A 19,851-nucleotide genomic window follows, 5' to 3' on the forward strand; every position below is an offset into this window, starting at 1 on the left:
TTTCTAACAGTACTGCCACTCTTCTCTCAGTCACTCATTACTTCAGGTTTTAGAGCCATTATTGCATTTTCTCTCTTCCACTTGTATCCCATTGTATTTGTATCTCTTGAAACTATATTTTATATAAAGGGATTTGTAAATGCTGAAAAATGATGATATACTAAGTATTTTGAAGTAATTGATAATGGAAGCTTCTAGGGGCCAAGATAAATGTTATGGAAATTAGAAGTTTGAGAGCAAAGAATCATTTTTGATAGAGTTTATGTTATCTGGGCTGTTCTAACTCTTGTTCACCTTACATAGTTTTCTCAGGTTGGGTTTTTCATTTAGAGTTTGTCTTAGGACTTTTTTTTTCTGTCTTCCTACACACACACACACACATACACACTCTCTTTCTGTCACTATTCTTATAAAATTTTCCCATCCTTTGCATTACCTAGCTTAGTCCATGACATCACCATGCACTTAATTATATAAATTAGAAAAAATCAATTTCAAAACCCTTTTTCCCCCCTTTCACTTGCAATATGCAAACTTGTACACAAAGTGCAATTGATTTATTCCAAAGCAGCTCTAGAATCTCTTAGTTCCACTCTATTACCTCTGTCTTAGAAACCCAGGACCTAATCAAAACAAAAGAAAAAAAAGCCCCAAAACTCCAAAGCTAACAAATTTAATCTGCTCCCTTTTTGCAGTCTGACTATTACCTGTGCTGTCATCAAATCTACCCTACCTTTGTATTTTAATCTTGCATTCCAGATTCAGTAAATGAGACATTATTTTCATGTTTTCCCAGAGTCAACTTTTTTCCTTAAATTTGTTTCCTTGAATGGCTTTAGTGCCTGAAAAAGTCTTGGGGATCTTTTAAGATTCACTCAAAGTGTCATTCCTTGAAATAATTGTGCATAGCTAACTTCTCTGCCGGCTTCTACAAAACTTAATGCACCATGCTGCAATTATTTCTTCACCTGCCTTATTCTCTTGTAACTTTGGGGCTCCTTAAATAGACAATAGAGACTATGTTCTTATTCATCTTCAAATTTCCAAGCACTAAGTGCTATATAATGCAAATTTGGTGCTCAGTACATTTTTGTTGAATGAACTGATTGATAGTCAAAACTATCTTCATTCTATCACTAAACCATACTTTAGATTCCCCCCCCCTCTGCTGTAGCTCTACCATGTATTTTCTTTTTTTATGCATGCTGGAAAGAGCATTCTCCTGAGAAAATGAAGTGAATGCAATTAGTTTCCCTATTAAATTCCTACTTATTGGTAGACCCACATCAAGTAGTTAGTCCAACATACACTGTAGAGCACAATTCTGAAATATGGTAAAACAGTCTTTTATATATTCCATATTTGAGAAATGTCTTTGCTAGCTAATTATAGGTCAGTTTTACAATATAGACAAAAAAAGTAGAATTTACTTGGAAAAATTTGCTGCACACCAGCAAGTTTCTCAACTTGAGAATTGAGACCCTCAACAATATATTTTTTTCTCTTGTGAAATTTCCGCCCATGCAGTTGTGAGATGTTAAGCACTACTCAGCATCTTTCTTATTTTATGTATTGATTATGTTCCCACTGTGTAAGAGATATGATCTTGGTCCAGCAATCATAATCTATTACTTTACAGGAATATATTTAGTTAGCATTTTAATTGACTATATTAGCTTTAACTGACTCAGAAGAATTTTCCTCTTATGCAGATGGACTCTAGATAATTAAAAGAAAGTAATCTGAGTTTACTTAATTTTTCCAAAGATATTGTGGATTCCTAATGTTTATATAATGGACAAAGCAATTACATGTTCTTTCCCCTATAATTAACAAACTTTGGTTTGGAGTTGGGGTGCTATAGATCTCACTTCTGCCTATCTGGCTTCACTACTTATTTTGCAACAGGGTAGTTACTTATAGAATGGCCTGGGTATTTCTAAATGTCTTTGTTTTTTTCTCTTGAGCCATGTCATGTCTCAGAATCAGGTTCTTGTTAATTGGCCATGTGGAATTTTTATATCTGGGCATAGTGTAGAGATTGAGTACATGTTTTGATGTTAAAACTATATCACTTGAATTCTGGATCCTCACTTTACCAACCATATACAAATTACTTAAACTTTGAATTTCAATCACTTCATTAACAAAATGGTGAGAAAACAATTATCTAATTGTATTATTGTACCAATTAAAGATACAGAGCACATTACTATTTAAAATATTTAATAGCTGATAGCTCTTCCTGTTATTGTAAGTAGATATATCTGCCCTTGTCAAAAATCTGAGTGACATTCATCTGCAGTGTCAACAGACCAAATTCAAAAGAATTCCACACTGAGGAAGGAAAAGGTATCTATCAGATCCACAGTGAAGGGCACCTAAAAGGTAACAAGAGGGATTTACAGCATCATGTAAGGCAAGCCAGGGGGAATCAGGGTTACGCTACTATAGCTTAACCTTTCCAAGGTTGTTGAAAGCTAGAAACCTACTGAAGTGAAGCACACCCTTCTTTCAAATAAGAGTAATTCCTGCACCATAATGCCCCTAGGTGGGAAGCAAAGAGGGAAGACATACAAATCACCGCCCGAGCAAAGTACACTGACAGGATCCAACTTGTAGATAAAGATGTTGTGTGTTTTAAGTAGTAATGTCAGTTATCATGTGAATGTGACAAAAATCTGTGGATCTGATAAATTTTTTTCTTATAGGCAAATTCTCTAAATTTAAACAGAAGAGAAAGAAATTTAACTGCCAGACATTCACTTATGTATTTCAATTTAATGAGCCTATTAGTGCTTCTCAGTACTGGCTGCAGGAATGAACCATCTCTCCTCCAGAGATCACAGGTGAATGACAATAAACCACAATAGTAGTAGCATGTGGTGAGAACTATTGCACTTAGGATGCCAAACAAGATGGATGGAAAGGAAAAGGAGGAACAGCTGCAAGTGGTTGCAATAAGGAGCTTCCTAGGGGAGGAGATACATTAGCTAAACAGATGAGATGGGGCAGAATACATGAATGTGTTTTACAAATGTCCTTCTAATTGTGAAAAGAGAAAAATAATATCATGAGCAAATGCATTGCTCAAAAGAGAAAAGTTAATCAAAAGTAATCCTTGATATTCAAAAAGAAGTGAACTCTTATTCTAAGCTATTTATTTATATTAATCATATTTAATATAAAGTTATAGTTAAGTCATCCTGGTAAATTAATTTACATTCACTGATTTATAAAACACTCTAAAACAATAAAAACATATAGATGTCTTAAAATATAAGAAAATATTTTATATCATCATCTTCTTAACCATAAATTTTACAGAATTAAAAAACATATTCCTTTAGAATACATTAAAAAAACCCACAATTGCTCAAGTGTCAGAGAAGTTATTAACCTTGGAAAGGAAACACAACAGAAATGTTCACTACTTATAATAACCCTACTTTTTGGTTTTGAATTTGCAGTGTTTTATTTTGACTAATTGAAAAGGTATGAGAATAAGCCATAAATGACATATTGTGCAGTGACTGCACAGTATATCTGTATAGAAAATATATAAAATTATAGACACAGCAATTTAAATCAATACATATCTATTAGAATCCATTAAGTTTGCAAAAATGTATTCTATAATTTGACAATTTCCAAACCATATAAGACTATTTAAGTACATCTAATAACTAAAGAACTAGTATTTTAAATATGATGTGACAATTGAGAATGTAATATAAAGGGAGGATTCTGAGTGAAACACATTATTCACATGTGAGCATTACAATGTTTATTAGTAACTGCTGAGGATACATAAAATAACTGCTGTACATTGAGATGAGTGTTTTGGCTCTTGCCAAGAAGTCAGTTATTAAAAAAAGGAAATTTGCTCAAGTTTAAAGTATAGAAAGAATAGCCATTCCTTTCTCTACTAAAGCAGAAACTTTGATCATATTCTCATTGTGATTTTTTTATCTGTTGCATAGCTAACCTTGGCACATACAGTCTATGCTACAGGAAAAAAAATGTATTATTTAAGCTATCAGGCACTGACAATTCTTAATTTACACAAAAATACTTAAAAACAAAAGTCTTAAGAAATAATTATAGTATAGAGTTTATTATTGCCTATGATATGTGTGCTTTTTCTCCTGATAACAATACTCTAACTCCTATCAAAATTTATTACTCAATTAAATTCAAATTTTAGTAGGATATATCTTATTCCAAGACAGTCAATCAAAGAAGTTCAAACACTACATAGTTACAAATAGTCTCATAATAATTTAAAATCCACACTAATTTGGATTTTCCCATCAAATTTTCCAAGAAAAGGGATTCTGGCTACAAAATTCAGATATTCTACAAAATATTCTTCATTTTATATTTCCTTTATCTGATTTGTAAAATATTATTTTAAAAATCAGTGTCTTAGGAAGCTGAGCCAGGGTGCTTGTGAGTTCAAAGTGAGCTTCAGCAACTTAGTAGGGCCCTAAGTAACTTAGCAAGACCCTGTCTCTTAATAGAATATTTTAAACAACGGGGGCCCGGGGATGTGACTCAGTGGTTAAGTGCCCCTGTGTTTAATCCCTAATACCAAAAAATAAAAATAAAATAGAGGACTAGTTAGTAAAGTTCTTGCCTTATTGACAAATTATATTCATTCAAATAAATGAAAGAAAAGGGATTTAAAAAATCAGAGTAAAAATATTCTAAGTCAAATTATTATTATTATTTCTTTAACTGAGCTCAATGTTCTATGAAAGTATAATAAATGAATGAATATATTGCCTTTTCTGTAATGATACTTAAATACATTTTAGTTATTTTAAATTTGTTAAAGATCAGTTAAACCTTTTTGATAAAGGCAGCTTTCAATCCTAGGGGGAAAAAAAAGCAAAAAAAATAAGATATGGCTTAAGGGAACTGCAAAACAGTATGTTCCAGTGTCAAAATTACCAGTTCACAGAGCAAAGTAATTAACAATCTTCTCAAAATCACTAGAGTGCAGAGAAATGAGCAATCTTCCAAAGGACTAATTCTATTTTATTGTCAGAAAAATATACTCGGTGATAACATAAAGCAGCTATTTGTAGGGGCTGTATAAAAAGAAAAAAAATGTTATATCATTTATATAAACTAAGGTTTTCTCAGAAAATCTCAAATAGATAATGTCACCAAAATATTTGGGACTTGAACAAATGTGAGAACTATGATGACTATACCTTTCAAATAGAGTGGCATCACTTCTTCTGCATCTAATCTTCCTCTATTAAGTTGGTTTAATTTATGGTTGAGATTTCTCCTTAGTATATAATCTCTGTAATCTTAGAATCACATGTTCTAGTTTTCCATTTGCTATGAAAGTTGTTTCACTAAATACATAAGTGGTTTTTAATTGTGCCCAATTTTCTTCTTGTTTCCCTTTATTTTAGGCATTTCATTTTTATATTTTACTTGTTCTCATATTTTGGAATATATTCTTTTTTTTAAAAAAAAATATTTTACTGGGGATTGAACCCAGGGGCACTTTAACACTGAGCCACAACCCATATCCATTTTTATTTTTTTATTGTGAGACAAGGTCTTGCTAAGTAGCTTAGGTCCTCATTTCTTAGAATTTTAATAGTTTAAGAATTCTTTTTAGCTTACAGTTAATCATAAAGCATATACTAGAAATCGGATCCACATGTCTTATAGCTCTTGAGGATCAATATATGCTCCTAAAACATTTATGATCTAAGTTTTTCATACATTGTAAGGCAATAGTATTTATGTGAAGAGGTTTATTTTTGTTGTTGTTTTTGTTTTTGGTAATGAAATGGAAAAAAACAAATACTGAATCAAAATGCTATGTGAGGTTCTTTGGAGAATAAAATAAATATTTACTTAAGATATATGCTGGCTCATTTTAAAAAGGCTTTGCAAGAGTTTACAGAAACTAAGAGAGCTTGAAAAAAGAAAAAAATAAATATTGAGAGAGTGAAAAATAAAGTTAGGAAAAGTAACACAAAAGAAAAAATAAAACCAAAAGAGCAATAATATCAGCAAATGTTACTACTAATATTGCTAATATTTATTAAGTGCCTCAGGCATCCCAGGTAACTTTAAAAAGCGTTCTATATATATTTATTGATTTTTAATTAAAATACACAATGCTGCATATATTTAGATAAAGGCATATTGCAGATTTGGTTCAGCTTTGGCCAGATTATGCATACATAGAAAGAGATCAGTAATCAAGGTCATCATCCAAAATGTAAAAACAAATAATGCCTCAGACAGAATGTTTGAGATGATGAAGACAGTAAAGATAAGGGGTGGGGCAGAACCAAGAGCAGGACAGTATAATAAGAGGAAATATTTCAAATAATGCCAGAGAACAGACACTGTTTGAGGGATAATCAAGTAGGGAAGGTATCCAGAATAACAATCTATAATGTTTGCCAACAATCTATTTAAAATGCAATAAATTAGGAAGTTATCAGAGTGTGCTTTCCCCAGAGTTCTTTTAGATAACGGTACTGAATTGAAGATTAATATTGGTAACCTATTTAGAGATTATATGTGTTAGGGTTTAGACATGAGGTATTCCATAAAAGCTCATGTGTGGAACAATGCAAAAATTTTCAGAGGCAAAAGATCAGATGATGATGTATGACCAAATCAGTAGATTAATCCATTGACATCGACTAACAAGGTGGTATTTTAGGCAGGTAGGGTGTGGCCGGGGAAGTAGGTCACTGTGCATGTGCCTTTGAGGTTTATATTTGTCCATGATGAGCACAGCTCTCCTCCCCACCTCTACCCTTATTTCTCTCTCTGCTTCCTGTTTGCCATGTCCTGAGCTGCTTTCCTGCTCCATGCCCTTCCACCATGATGTTCTGCATCACTTTAGGCCAAGAACTATGGAGTCCAGAACTATGTACTGACCCTCTAAAACTGTGAGTCAAAATAAGCTTTTTCTACTCTAAGTTTTTGTCAGGTCTTTTGGTCATAGTGACAAAAAGCTAACTAAAAGAATGTGTATGATGAAAAAGCCTCCTATTCAAAACACTCCAGTAAGTAATATCTCAGATGCCTGTAGAGGAAAATGGACTATTCACAGTACTTTCGTATTGTGGGTGCTTACATGGGATACATGTGGAAGAGATGACCTGTTTTAGAGTCTGGATATAAGAGGTCTTCTGCAATCCTTTCTTGAAGAACTCATCCTCTGTTTAAAGGGATTAAATAGAGGATGTAAAGGGATTTCATGTCTCCTCATATAATAATAAATAATATATTATTCTAATATTAGCTATTTATTATCCTGAATCATGGTGCTCCTTTCTCTGGGTTTAGCCCTACTAGAGAGACATTTCAATCATGGCTCTTTAAAAGCATATTGTGTGGTACAGCAAAATAAATCTTCAACAATTTTAGAACACTGTAACATGACAGTAGATTTTGTGTGACTACTTTTTGGTTTTGTTTATTCTCTTTTTTTAGTGTTTCCTCATGTTAAAGCAATACCAAATATCAAAGTCAGTAACAGTCAGTAACATCTGAACTGCCCGCAGAGGAGGATTATTTAACTGTAATTTTTGTATTGATGTTCTCAATCTAAACCAATACCAAGTGTCAAGAGAATGGTGTTTGGTGTTTGGGCGGGTGGCTAAATTTAAATGTTTGAGTGGAGAGAGCAATCATTAGCTGGATAAATGCTAACTGTGGTCATTCTGTTGAGAATGAATGGTAGGGTGTTAGGAAGAAAGGGAAGAGAACCGTTAGATGGCTGGTACAACAGTGCTGGAGGCAAAATGTGAGGGCTGGGCATGATAGAGCAGAGGTGGATGTGTCTGGATATATGCTAGATGTGGACATATGTGGACATGAAGAAGATAGAGGATAGAGAAAAAGTAAAGTCATGGCTGTGGTGACTGCTGGGTCAAAAATTTTAGAAGTTCTAGTATTAGGAATGAGAAGAAAGATAGGAAGAGGAAGTCAACGCTAGAATGTGTGAGATGATGAAGACAGTAATGATAAGGGGGAGGGGTAGAAACAAGAGCAGGACAGTAAAATAAGAGGAATATTTCAAGAACCTGTGAAGACATAAAAAATGGAAAGATCATATACATCTATATTGAAATCATCAAAATGTTTCAAGAAGTAATCTGGAGAGTATAACCATGAATGGGTACTAAAGTCTTCAATGAATGAATAGGAGGGCCCAAGAGCTTGTAGAAGGTTCACAGAAAACCTCAACAAGAGGAAATGGGCAGGTAAATTGAGGCTTTGAGATGCCAAACAGGCCTTCTGCGGCTGGAGAGGAGAATGTCCTGAAGGAAGCAGGGAGGACTTGGCTATGGAAGGAGCATCAAGAAAACTGGGCAAGGCAAATGTGGTGTCTGAGCTGAGACCACTTAGGTGATGAGAGGGCTGAAGGACAGAAGCATAAGCAAGAGGAACAACAGAAAGTCTGATTGGGGGAAACGTAGAAAAATGGTTATAGTTGAGATAAAATATGAGGAACAAGCTGGGAAGAGTTAAACATCATAAAATAAAATGCTTAAGTAAGTTTTTTTTTTTAATTTGGAGTTAGTAATAATATTAAGATTTGTAGGCGTTCTTAACCTATTTGGTGTGTCAAACTACTTAACCTATTTAGTAGTTTGTGAAACTGAGAATATTGGAAATATTGCTTTTATATGAATAAAATACAATATAGAGCTAAAAGAAAACCAATTATATTGAAATGCACTTATACAAAGATTAGAAAGCCAAATATATGTTTTCTAGCACATTATAATAACATGTTTATTGGCATATTTAAATAATGAGACCTAGAACTAGGTCTAATAATATTTTGAATTGCTACATCAACAGTTGAAATAAGTTATGAGACTATCTTCAGTTACTCTTGGTGAAAGTGATTTTATATTTGAAGGAATGTTAAAGTTCTACTAGAAATTATTGAACTTTACAATGTAATTGTTTTCCTCATTCCAATTTCAGGGACTACTCAAACTCTAATTCACATTCTGGATGTGGTCCTGTTGAGATTGTGATTATAAGTGGGTCGTTGAGAAAGGGGAGAGGATAAGATCCTCAGGAAAGAGAAGGTCAATGAATTGGGAGGCCAGGGCATTATTGGAGGAATCACCTACATCTATAACAGTATTCTAAGAATTTGCCACGAGCAGGCATAGCTGGATTCTGAAGTATCTCTGGGCTTAGTGTCTTGTGGAGCCACTCCTCTGTAATCTATACACCTGGGAATGGTCTTGCTTCTCTGTGGTGCTTGGCTTTTGGTAAGAGTCAAGTGTGCAGGGTCTGATGGTAGAAGCAAGACAACTGGCTGGAAAATTCATACTCTTGAAATATGCTCCAAATTATTTATTTACTTTTGGTCTGGCTCTATAAAATCTAACTCTGGAATGCCATCTGCTTCACTGAACTGCTTCCATACTGTGCATGGCCCACCTAGAGGCCCACCTTCTCTCCTTACCAGAATATGGGAAGTACTTTGAGCCCTGAAAATTCCTTCATAAATCATCAAAGCTGGTCCCTAATGTAATATCGAATGGACCATTTAGATTTGTTGGCATATTACTTTTCAGTTTAAGTGTTTTATGCTCCTCTTATGATAGCATTAAAGTTTTTAGTTACATTTGTGAGAAATTTCCAGGCTCTTATTTTTTAACAATGATAAATTCATTTTCTTTTATAAACATTTTTCACATTATGTTATAATCAATTCATGTCAAATCTCAGGAGAGAAAATTTAAAACCCAACTCCCCTTCTCAACATAGGCAATTATCCTTATATTTTCCTAAGATGGCTATAAAGTTTCCGAGGAAAATGAATTTTGAAATAGTATTTTTATAGTTTTTGCATACATTGATTACAGACCATTTAATTGCTTTACCTCACATATTTATTGATGCTGTATCAATACAGAATACAAAGTAATAAAATGATGATTTGAGGGGAGAAATAACTATCCTGATATTACATCTTTAGGAATATAGGCTGTTTCTAATCCTTCTAAGTATAAAAAAGAGATATATTAATATTATTTTGTGCCATTAACATATTAACTTTTACAAATACAAATGTGAGCTTGTTAATAATTATAATTAGATACCTAAGATATATCATTATATAAGATTATCCATTTTCTCATTACCAATATTTGAAGCAAATTATTATCCATAATCATTTTGAAAACTTTATGGCCAAATTTCTCATAGTTTGGTATTATACAAAGTGAGACAACCAAATTACTATTTAGTGAACCTGGAATTTTTCTGATACTCAAGATTTACAGAAACAAAACTTATTTATGAATCAAGATATCTCCTTTAGGCTCATTTCCTGTAACTTTTTTGATGCAATTATACTGTTTTAAAATGGTACATTCTTCTAATTTCCAATCTGGTTTTCTAAAGCAGTGATCATATGAGTCACTGCTCATGCTAGGGAGCAATTTTAGTTTCTTTAGTAATATTTCTTCCAGACTACACATTCACAGTGTATCTTTCTGATTTCAGTGCACACCCCAAAATGCAGCTTTTAAAGGGAAAGTATTGTCTCAAAGATTTCAGCATTGTAAAATATCTAATCCAAAATAGAAAACAGAACAAAAAAACTTTCATAATTTTCTTATAGTAGTAATGACTGAAACTGTTCCTTAAATATGTCTCTCCACTTGCCTATGCGAATATTTGAATAGATCCAAATGTATATTTGCAAATGATAAACTTGTGTTTACTTACTTTGTTTGGATTAGAGTTCTTTCAACTTAAGTGTTGACATAATCTTGGATAACTTGCTCAGTATTATAAATTCTTATTTTAATCTCAGCACCTACACTTCTTGGCCATACCTTATTGCTTCAACTAAAAATAACCCTGCCTTTTGAAGATAATGTCCTAGCATATCCATAACTTTCCAACCCTCTTCCTCTGAGTTTTTACAAAGTTTATCTCTGACCTAATTCCCTCTTTTTCCTCACTTTTAATATTAAGCAGAAATCTTTTTCCTTTCTGCTCTCTTGTTTATCCACTGTTCATTTTTTTTTTTGTTGTTGAGATATTCTTTCTCCAGAAAGGTTTTGTCATCCTCAGATCAACAATAAATATTGATCATTTGGGGCAATCATAGAAATTTCATTCTATTAATTTAGGGATAGACTTATGACTTGGTTCTGAATATCATGGGAGAGTGCTTTTGGAGTGGCTTTTGGAAAAGATCCATAATTTAAATATTGACTTCCAAAAGAGATGGAGCCTCTTGTTCATGGTATTAATTATAATATCTATATGTGAGGGATAATCCCTAATGCTTCTTCAGCATTTTGCATAAATGGAAGCTTTTGAATAAGGCCAATACTGGGGCCTCTCAAGTGGAGAGAGAAGAAAACCTGTTTCATGATTATATTTTTGAGACCCTGATCATATCAGGACTAATTGTATCTATTTTCTCAAATAATTTTGAATTGAGAATTTATGACTGACCACCAAAATTGTTGTGATTGTATGCAGACTCTGTTTTGCTCTTTATTTTTTAACTAGAAGTTATGAATCTTGGTTTTCCTTGATCTTCTATTATATCCTATTATTCTGAAGTTCTCTTTAATTTTCCTATTGTCAGTAAATGGTTCTGTTTCATGAATCTGTTGGTCATGTTGGTATATGATTCTTCTGGTCAATCTAAATGTTTAGTCATACCAAATCCCCAAACTTCTCTCATCAAATCATCAAAAAATACTTCTGGGTCTTCTTTCAAATAGTCTTGAATAATACTGCTTCTTCCATCTTCTACTATTAGCACACTAGTCAAAGCTGATTTCATGTTTTGCTTGGACTATCATCACTAGGCTCCTCACAACTCTGTTTCCAGAGATGCACAGAAATTTTTCCCACCATTCACAATATGTCTGCTTCCTAGCATATGCTTCTCAAACTAGTGCTCAAAGCTTCTGAAAGACAAGTGAGACTCTGGGTGCTCCCTGAGCTGTGAGCTAACCATCCACTACTGGAGCAAGGCTGGGTCATTCACAGGGTGAGGTTACTAATCATCAGGGCTGTGCATTTCTTCTTGAAGTCTAATTCACAAGATATTACATTATATAAAAACTTTCCTTCATTTTTCTTTCTTGCCACAAAACTAGAAATTCTGTACAGGTGTTGGGGAAAGGCTTTGAGATGTCACAATTCACTGAAAATAAAGGTGATTCATATTTAGAAGTGACATAAATTAAGCTATTTGTGAACCTAGATCTATGTAGACTAGATTTATCCACTTGAAATCTCAACATGAGCATGCACAAAATATAAAAGAAAACCAAATATTTGGCTATATCAAAATGGTTGCAGAGGTAGCATTCCTTAATAGTATCTAATTGCCTTTATTGAAAATGTAAATTTATTAAATTATGATGATGGATTTATAAAAATGGCATTCAACTGCAGTATTACTGTCAAATAATATGCATTCACAATATTCACATGGTCACTTTATTCATAGAAATCTACTTCTCCTGAAAGATAGAAGACTTTTACAAAGTTGCTGATGTAGGGATCACTGAATCATATATAGTATCCTGTCATAAGGAAAGCAGGATAAAGTAAGCTTAAAACCACCATATGTATTACCTTCCCTTTCCTTCCATTTAGAGCTTATAGTGTAAGACTAGAAGCTCAGAACTTTAGGTTTGAAAATGCCTATAAAAGACATCGCAAGGATGATGATGTCAATATTGCACTTTCATTTAATAACATGTGAATTAACTATGAACATTCAATCTGTCACCTTGTCACTTTTATAGTGCACTATTAAGGCACCAGAGAAGGGCACATGGGAATTAAGGAGTTAAATGTCCAAAAGTTCTAATCATAAAATGATTTTTTTACCCCTCTTTCTTCGACTGGAGAGTAAAGGACAAATGAAAGACAAAACATGTTTTTAATCACAGTGTTTAAGTCAGTGGCTATTGTTATATAGTTTAACTTAATAGCTTGGAGTTAAAAAAATAGTAGATTAAATGTTTACATTACATCATCTGTGGTAACATCAGGATAAATTACAGATTTATTAGAAGACATAAAGTCCACAAAATAAATACACAGTAACTTTAAGTCAAATGGAAAAGAGGGCCTGTTCTTTTAGTATCCACCCTAGACTTCAATCACCCCATCTTTCTGGTGTAAAACATCAATATCTTTTAATCATCTTATGGCAATAAGCCCTGCAATTCCTCTCCTTACTTCTAACTGCCTGGCTGTATATATTTTCCACAATCACCAATATGATTTTTGCAAGTGAGAAAATCGGATCATTTTAATCCTATGTCAAAGGTATCATATGACTAACTATTTCTGTCCTTAGGAAGAAGTCCAGCCTCTGAAATGTCCTTAAAAGTCCTCCTTGGTTTGGCTGAGGTATCTATTGCCTGTTTGAAACTAAATAAAAAAAAATAAGGGCTTAGAATAGGCACGCTTACACATATATGACAAATGTATGATTCTCTGTGGATATTTATGAACAAAGATCCTTGTTATCTGATAGCCTAAGTTTTATAGCAAATATGAATTAAACCAAATTAGCTTACCTAAATTAATACTCAAAACACTATAGCTATCTGTACATTCTCTTAATTTAGCTCCTAATGATTAGAAACAACTAAAGGTTATAAGAAGACAATTCATAATTTCTTAGAGATTTTTTTTTGTGCTGAAACATTTGAGGTGTTACATTTGTCTTGATGTGCACTGTAAATATTCCATAAGGAATCATGTAAGACAGCAAGTAGTATTAAGGGCAGAAAGAAGTAGAATTACAGATTACTATGCCTAGTAAAATTTCCAAGATTCAAATTTGTAGATCAAAGGCTATTCAAAGACTCAAATTTGTAGATCAGCACCTGACATATAATGCCTGTACCTAATGGGGAAATATATCAATTTTTCTGAAGATCTAATCATAACCTTAAGTTGCCCAAATTATTCTTGTAACTATATTTTTCTCTATGTGGAATTCATAAATGATTCAGCATTCATTTACTAAATGCTGTTACATGCCAAATAGTTCCCTAGGTGCTAGAGATCCCCAAGTCGAACAAAGCAGATAAGAGCTTGCTCTCATAGGGCTTAGATTCAGGAAAGACTGGAGACAGACAATGAACAACTGTTTGATTTTACTACGCACTGAACACTTTTAAATGGTTATAAATATTATGAAGAAAATAAGACAGTGTTGTGATATGTGACTAACAGTTACTCAGAGTGAGGGGGCACAGCATAAACTGGTGGTGATAATCTCAGAGCAGAAACAAATGGTAAGAAAGAGCCTGGGTTGCCAAAATGCAAAGATCTTCAGGCAGTAGGTGGAGCAAGTACAATGCCTCAACCAGGAGTGACACCTCTGTGTCCACGTAGATATGGAGGTCAGTGGAGAAGGGAGAAATCACTTAATGGAGATGAGTTTGGCCAGGTCACACAGGGCCTAAGGGCCATGAGAAGGAACTTAGACATTACTCTATGGGACCTCTTTCTAAGAGGAGACTCACATGATTTGAGTATGTTTGAAAAGACCTCTCTGAGTGTGCATACACTCAACTGCAGGAGACTAAGATTGGAAATGCAGTATGACCGGAGAGGAATGTAGAAATGTAAAGACCTTAGCAGGTTTTAAGTATGTGAACTGAGCCCACTGTACTGTATCTAATTGTATATTTGTTGAATGAATGAATTAATAGCAAAATGGTTACAAACATTAAATCTAGCAGTATATTAAAATTCTTGGCTACATATTTTGTACACAAAACTGCAATAAAATATTAAAGTATTAAAATTCTTCAAATTTGCAGGAAGGTTTAACATTTCCAGCTACATGCTTTTTTTTCATTACAAATAAATTAAGCAATTTGCAAATAAATCCAAACTCAAACAACAAAATACTAAAATGTTACTATTCCCTAAATATCTGACATTTCATAATGTTAATTCTACAGTTTCTTTGTGCACTTATGGTTGGACTAAGATAAATAATAGAAGTTTTGCAAGTAAGAATTGTCCATTAGTTAGGAAACAGAGAGAGGGATGTCAAGGGGAGAGGAGAGAAGGGAGGGGAGCGGAAGGAAGGGAAGAAGGTAGGGAGGGAGGGGAAGACACCAATTATGTTTCTAAACAAGCATACAATGTATCTTCTATACATAGGCTATTTACACTGGAATGTCCAATTACTTCTATGGCTTACTGAAATTGGCCCATACCACCTTTTGAGAGCCAACTGTTTTCAGGAACTTTATGAGCATTTGTTAAAAACACCATTATTAAAAGTCAAATTAAATAAACTTATTAAAAAACTTAAAACAAAGGTAGCAAATATTCAAAATCCATCACCTCCTGATTATTTTACTACTCTTCAATGTCACCAGTGCTCTTGAAGTTATGCCCCTCACATCTGCAGAGGGTAGTACTTTACACTTAGTGGGTACTAAGTAAAATCATGTGGGAAGCTTGCAATCGGACATGGTGAGAATATTTACACCACAGATGTAAACAAAGGGATTTCCACCATCCCCAGAAAGTCTGTTATTGAGCAATTACCAACATATCACTTTTATAAGCATGTTGACATTGCTGGCTTGACTATAGCATTACCAGTTACAGACTGTGAGTCCAAATCCCAGAAACTACATTCAGTTTAAACTGAGGAATGAATGCCAGATTAAAAAACAAATGAAGGTGTTGGTTATCATAGTTCATAATATAGAAAAAGCTTTAAAAACAAAATGATACCATTTTCTTTTATCAAATTTGTAATGACTGAAGAGAAAGACAATAATGTTAGAGTATTAAGTGAGAACAAACACATTAAATGACATAGGAAGATAAACAGATAAATGTTTTCAAAGAACTGCAAAATGAAGTAAAATTTTAGTTTCATTATTTAAATTTAACCTGTGGAAAAATCAGTTTACAAACATACTCTCAAAAACTGATCACTTATGATTGGAAAAACTGAACGGAGTAGAAGTGCTTAAAAGAATATTATGTGTAATTTTAAATAAAATTTTCAAAATCTTGAATGAGAAACAGAATATTTGTGTAACAATCAATGAAAGGTGGATATGGCATTTAATAAAGTTAAAACATAAAATTATATATGTACATAGAGTAACTAGAAATAAATTCAATTAAACATTAACTATAATTATTACAGGGTACTTTGAATATAAATGAATATTTTCTGTTACTTTTAGATTTTTCGAATTTCTAAATATTCGAAAAAGGCAAAATACTAATGTTTAAAATTAAAATGAAAAATTTAAATTCACTATTCAATAAATTTTTGATTTGAAAAAAGTATGCATGTGTTATGGTAAATTGCATGAAAATGTAGCTAATAGGAAGATAGTACTTAAATTATTAAATTGTCTGATATTGTATTAAGGATGTGTTATTGGTTTAATATGTAACATATCATTAATTTAGCTATTCATCACTACTCTTATAACCCAGTTATTCCTGCCTGATTTAGCATTATGTAGTATTTTATATTCTCTCATAAAATTCTCAAATTAACATTAGTTTTAATTCAGCTCAATGAAACCATGAAGATAAAAAAAAGTCTCAACTATTAAACAAATCATAAGAGTGCAATCAAAAAAGAGAAAAAACCCTCTGTCTCAAATATATATTCAAAATTAATCAATGATGTGAGAAAAAGAGTTTGCAGAAAAAAAATAGGCTAACACAAAAGGAAACAGAGATCAAGGTACAGGATCTGTTTTATTATATCAACACGGGCAGACAAGAAAAAGGAGTTGTGCAGAGAATTAAAAATCATTCTTTAGATTTCCTTTTGATATGAGAGAAGTTTGGATCTTATTAAATTATGGTCTAGAATTAACCATTTTAATATCTTATATTTTAAAAATACTTTTATATTTTAAAATATTTGGTTTGAAATCACGAATAGAATCTATGTAAGGTACGAAATATAATTGTAGTGGCTGGGGTTGTGGCACAGTGGTAGAGTGTTCACGGAGCATGAGTGAGGCACTGGGTTCCATCCTCAGCACCACATAAAAAAAATAAGTAAAAAAAAAAGTATTGTGTCCATCTACAACTAAAAAGAAAAAGAAAAAGGAAAACATGATTGCATTCACATACCTAGTATATAGTAATTATCACAATCAAATTAACACATCTATAACCATCTGTGGTATACGTTAGATCCCCAGAATTTGTTCATTCTATAACTGAAAGTTTTTAACTATGCTTTGACACCTAGATAATAATCAACAAACTCATGGTATGTTGTAACTTTACTTTTGTGACACATAAGGAAAAAATATCAAGTTTCAGGTTTCTTTGATAATTCAAAACTACTTAGGGAAATGTTGATAGTGGTATGAATATCAGTTCTACCTTTACTCTTGGGAAGCCATATGGCATAGAAACTTATAAGTATTTAACTGAAATGACTGGCTTACCTGAAATTTTGACTTGAGACACCACTCCATCTCCCCCATCACTGTGTGCTCGAACCTCTACAACATACTCTCCATCTCTGGGGATGGGAACCTCTATGGAGTGTTTATGAGTTGAATACAGCTTGCCATCATGCTGTCCATCAGGTCTATAGAGTACCTGATAAAGTCCAAAGACATTCCTATTAATAAATTCAAACTAATTAGCAAATGCCCTAATACTAAAATCAGAATGAAAGTACTTACCCTTGCATTTATTAAAAACAAACGAACAAACAAAATACATTAGCACTTTCACACCTGGAAAAATTTAATGTTATTTTCATTCACAGAACTTGATTTCTGCTTCTGGGGGAAGATTATACAATAGGTTTGCCATCAGAATCTGAATTTTATTTTTTGATATAATAGAAAACAAAGAGATCGGAATTATATGTCTTTTTAAGGGAAAAAACATAAAATGAAAGTTCTTTCAATATATTGAAATAGTCTAAACATACTCTCTCTTACTTTAACCTTTTTTCATACTATTCCTAAAATTTAGTATCTGATGAATGTGAAATATATGATAGCATGTGATATAGAGAATACATAGTAAAAATCTTTTCTCTTTTACTTTGCTGTGTGTTTAGCAACACTAAGATAAACATTGTCAAACAAAACTGAATTCATTATGTCTTTCCTCATTAAGCTATAATTACTCTAACAATTATATTCTTTAAAAAACAGTTATTTTATGTATCTTGATCACTTAACATAGCATTTCCCTAAAATTCCTTGAAGATGTTTTCTCATTTCAAAAAATTTCAGACTATGCCATCTAATGTTGCTATACAGGTAAAATAAGAAAGCTGAATGGAATTCACTGAAATGGAAAAAATTACACACATCAATAAACATCTGTAAGAATGAAACCTGTATGAGGAACATTTTAGTACTCTTGTATACCTTATATCCCGTCACTGTAGATTCATTTGATAGAGCAACAACATGATCCCAGGTAATTATGTAGCGTGAACCGGACCTTACTGAACTGATGATTCTTGGTGGCTGGCTAGGAGCTGTGGAAAGCAGCAATAGGTAATCAGTGGTCACCATATCCAAACTCAGGTCTGCAATCTCATTGCATCAGGAAGTATACTACTGATGATAGCAATGATGACAACACCACCACCACCCAATTTGGAAAAGTGCTTCCTATAGTGCCGGAAAGACACTAGGCTAAGCACTTGATAGCCATGATTTCTTTTAGTGTAAGGTAGAGAATATAACTATGTTGTATTCTTTTCTCTCACACTCCACTTGAGTTTCTTTCTCCACCACTTTTTTGCAACTGCAATTTTCAAGGTCACCAATCACCTCAAGTAGGCCAAATCTAATGTCGCTGTCCTATTCTTTTCAAACTTAACATCCTTGGAATAGTTCACAGAGCTGTACCACTTTTCTTTTTCTTGAATCTCTTGTTTTTTTCTTAAATGCATGGTATCTTACCTTGATATTCTTTCTACCTTGGTCAGAATTCTTTCTCATTAATTTTCATGACCTAGATCGAGGTCTTCTGTTCAACTTCTAAATGATGTCATTACTTACAACTTGATCCTGCACATCCTTCTCTCCTCTGTGTCTAAATCTTTCCAAAGTACCAAAATCAAGTCAATGGTTTTAAATACAATTCTAATTATAGCCCTCTTTTCTCTCTTGGACTTCTAGACAGATGTGCCCAAATGCCTATCTCTACTTGAACATCTGGAAGACTTCTTGAGTGTAATGTAACCAAGATGGAACACTTGTTGTGTACCTCCAAACCTGACTCTTGTAAGTCATTCCTATTCTTTTTTTTTTTTTTGAATGACACAACCAAATTCCCAATTTGTAAGGCAAAAATTTATTCAGACCAGCTATCTCACCCACGGCAACGCAAATTTACAGGAAGAAGTCAACTCTACCTACAGAGAACGTACCACTTCTGTCCTCGTTACCACTCCATGCTAGCCAACCACAATCCTCCTCAACTATTGATATGGCCTTCTGATTGGCTTTTCTGTTTTCTCTTAACACTAATCATTTTATACCCCAAAACCAGAATGATATTTTTTAATTACTCTCTGCCTTAAAATCTTGCAATGTATTCATACAACACATAGAACCCAAACTTCTTCCTGTGGTCTGTAAGATCCTCCATAGTTTGATAAGTAGAACAAGCACATTTCTGAATAAGATTACTGTTTATTTATTCCTCTGCAATGTTTTTATTTTGTTTACTAATGCTAAACTTTTCTGATACAATAGTATATTTTTCTAATGACTGTAACAGACACTCCTTGACATTTTCATCATCAGACCAGAAGGAAATTCTCAGATTGAGAAA

General features: G+C 33.0%; 1 long non-coding RNA gene across 1 annotated transcript in view; it reads right to left on the bottom strand.

Annotated features, from left to right (window-relative positions):
- The window catches only part of LOC144366520 (uncharacterized), a 37,331-nt gene extending 18,793 nt beyond the window's left edge, over nt 1–18,538 (bottom strand). Inside the window, exons 1-2 of the long non-coding RNA XR_013425579.1 lie at nt 18,432–18,538; nt 17,487–17,643 (exon numbers count right to left, since the gene is read on the bottom strand). This is a non-coding gene — a long non-coding RNA (uncharacterized LOC144366520). The remainder of the gene's footprint in view (nt 1–17,486; nt 17,644–18,431) is intronic.
- Nucleotides 18,539–19,851: the final 1,313 nt, after the last annotated feature.

This window comes from Ictidomys tridecemlineatus, chromosome 9, assembly GCF_052094955.1.
Source record: "Ictidomys tridecemlineatus isolate mIctTri1 chromosome 9, mIctTri1.hap1, whole genome shotgun sequence".
Classification (NCBI taxonomy): Eukaryota; Metazoa; Chordata; class Mammalia; order Rodentia; family Sciuridae; genus Ictidomys; species Ictidomys tridecemlineatus.